This window comes from Propithecus coquereli, unplaced genomic scaffold, assembly GCF_000956105.1.
Source record: "Propithecus coquereli isolate 6110/MARCELLA unplaced genomic scaffold, Pcoq_1.0 Scaffold81, whole genome shotgun sequence".
NCBI classification, from domain to species: domain Eukaryota; kingdom Metazoa; phylum Chordata; class Mammalia; order Primates; family Indriidae; genus Propithecus; species Propithecus coquereli.
This window is the reverse complement of record NW_012154285.1, coordinates 429,193-432,495: the sequence shown is the minus strand read 5'-3', so window position 1 is coordinate 432,495 and position 3,303 is coordinate 429,193.

Genomic DNA, 3,303 nt, shown 5'->3' with positions numbered 1-3,303 from the left:
CATCTAGAAGCCATGGACGCTGTGTCCTCCCATGCAGAAGAGATGAAACGGGTAAACTCACTCCCTCAAGCCTTCTTATTAGTGATAAAAAAAAGTCCTAAGCCCCCAGTGAACTGAACAATGGACCCCTCTTGGCCAAGGGGACCCCAGAGAAACCTTAAATCTGAGTTCCCAGCCACGACAGGACAGGAGGTCAGACATGCCTCGTTATACCCTCTCCTTCGCTAAAGGCCACCAGACTCTGTCCCTAGGGCTGAACAGAGCTGGACCTTTGGAATGACTCAGTCCACTGCTGGTTTCAACCAAGCTCAACTACCCCTCCCTGTTGTGGTTTGAACACAACTGACCTGCATTCCTTCCTCATAAGAGACCACCGACCAACCGGTTCTGGCCGGTCTGCTAAGGCTGCACACGGAGTACCTTTGTATCTCTGCTTCACTTTTTAACATCAGAGGGCTAAAAACTCCACCCTGGGATCATGCCGACACCAGTGTTTTTGAACAGGGACCCCATGAAGGGATATGAAGCTCAGTTGTGCCCACGCACGTTTCTCCTTTCATAAATATTCATGACTCCTCCTACAGCTTGTTAAATAGGTATATTCAGCCGCTGTGCTCAGCACACATTTCTGTCTCCTCTACTCCTTCCTCAAAGTGCCTGTTTCCTGCTTTTGGCTGGAGGCTACACTTCCCAGCCTGTCCGAGTAACCGCCTGCAGGCTGCGTATAAGAAATAAAGCCCTCCTTTCTAAATGTATGAACCTTGTCCTTCTTCAGGTGACATATGGCACTAATGCCATCCATGAGGAGGGAGTGCTGATGGCCCAATCACCTCCTAAAGGCCTCCTCTCTTGATACTATTGCCTTGTGGAGTCACTTTCAACATGAATTTCAGAAAGGACACTGACATTCAAACCATAGCAGTGACCTTATGTGGAAGGGATTTTTTTGCTGTGATTAAGACAGGGGTTTTGAGATTTGGAAATCATCCTAGATCATCCCAGTGTGCCCTAGATCCAACGATTAGGTGCCTTTCTAAGAAGCTCACAGAGGGAGATTTGGCAGGCGGCAGAGGAGGCAGCCACGTGACCACGGAGACAGAGATTGGAGTGATGTGGCCACAAGTCAAGGAACACCCACAGCCACCAGCCGCTGGAAGAAGCAACTCAGAGATTCCACCCTAATCTCTCTGGAGGGAGTGCAGCCCAGCTGACACTGTGACCTCAGACTTCTGTCCTCCAGAACTGTGAGAGAGAAAAAAAAAATTCTGTTGTTTTAAGCCACCCAGTTTGTGGCAATTTGTTATGTCTGCTCCAGGAAGCCTTGGGCTAAGGAAAGACCAGTCTGGAGCACAGAAGGTCATAGCCAGAAGTAGAAAAGTGTCCTTGTTTTGGAAAACAAAAGAGAATTTGCCACATCCAATATCTCCCAACCATGAGGGGAAGGGGTATTGTGATAGTTAATTTTATATGTCAATGTGACTGGGCCAGGGGGTGCCCAGGTTAAACACTATTTCTGGGTGTTTCTGTGAGAGTGTTTCCAGGTGAGATTTGCATTTGAATCAGAGGACTAGGCAAAGTAGGCACCCCCAAGTCTTGGAGGGCCTGTAGAGAACAGGTGGAATTCCTCCTCCTTTTTTCTCCCTGCCTCACCGCTTAAGCTGGGACATCTCATCTCATCTTTTCTGCCAGGCACTGGGATTGACACCTTTATCTCCCTCGGTTCTCAGGCCTTCAGATGTGGACCGAATTATACCATCGGGTTTCCTGGGTCTCCAGCTTGCAGACGGCGGTGGGACTTCTCAGACACAAGGATCACATGAGCTGATTCTTCGTGCTAAATCTCCACGTTTGTATGTAAATATACTGGTTCCGTCTCTCTGGAGAACTCTGACTAATGCAGTTGTCTATTGGCATTTGGGGAAGAACAATTTTTCTTTGGGTAGGGCTGTTCTATATATTGCAAGGTGTTAAACCTTCCCGGCTGTGTGGTGAAATATTGATAGCATTCCTTAATCATTCAGACAACACATTTCCTTCCACGCCCCCAAATTTCAAAAGTCCCCTGGAGAGCAGTTCTGCATCTGGTTCAACCACTTGTAAGCTTTAGAGGAGGGAGTGTCCTTTGTTCTTTGTGCCACAGGAGATGGGATTAATCCTGGCAGAGGTCATGCGATTGTTTTAGCCAAAGGTGGGGCAATGGGATTAATCAGAACCTTAAAAGCTCTGTACTTCTGCTCAGAGGATGTTGGTACTTTGAGACGAGAGTCTGCCAGCCTCCTCATTTGCCAGCAAATCAATAAACTCCTTTTTCCTTCTCTTTAAACCACTGGTCCTCATTCTTCTGATGCAGTCTGGGGCACAAGTACCCGAACTTTCGGTAACATTACTGAATTTTTAGCTTCCTCCTTCCTTCTTTCCCTCCATGTCTCCTCCCTCCCTCTCTTTTTCCCTCCCTCCCTTGCTCCTTTCTTTCTTCTTTCCCTTTTTATTTCTTTTCTGTCATCAGGAATGAGTGCTGAATTTGACTGAATGTCCTTATCCTGCCGATGGAGAGGGTCACATGGTTTCCTCCTTTCATCTGTTCATTTGTATTGCTAGGGCAGAGACAACTTACTTCAAACCCATTCTCCCACTTCTCTTTAGGAACCATGATTTTATTCAGAGTGACAATGCGCCCAGCTAATAGACTGCATTTCTCAGCTTCCTTGGATGCAATAAGTGGTCATGTGGCCAATATGACAAAGGCACAGGTCTGCGTGGCTTTCCAGAGAAACCCCTTAAAATGAAATACACCGTTTTGAGTGCACCCTTTTGCCTTCCCTTCCTGAGCACTTAGCTTAGTTTGGGGGTGTTTTAAGTCCACACAGGTGGCATTTTGCCTTAAGCCTCCTTCAGTCCCTACTTTTCTCACTCAGCACGTCCTGTTTCGGAGACCCAGCTCGGTGCGCAAAGCCCACTCAGCTCACTTCAGGCCGTGCAGCCCCCGCCCCCGATGGGCCCGGGGTTCTGGGCTCCAACCTCTTCCTCGCCGCACAGGAGAGGTCCTCGCGTGGGTTTCCCTGTCTGCAGACACCGTCCCTACCTTTCCCTGCTCTGGGTAGTTTTAGGGTTGCCTGGGTCAGGGAGAGAAATCGAAACTGACCGTGCCACGTCCCCAGGAATATGACTAGAGAGGAATCCGAGGCTTCGTGGGGACCAAGGCCCCTGCACACATTGTCGCGTACAAGGAGGCTCAGATGCCCTCTCAGCACCTCGTGGGAGTGGACCCCGGGTCTCGGCTGGTCCCCGTGGGCACAGACCCGC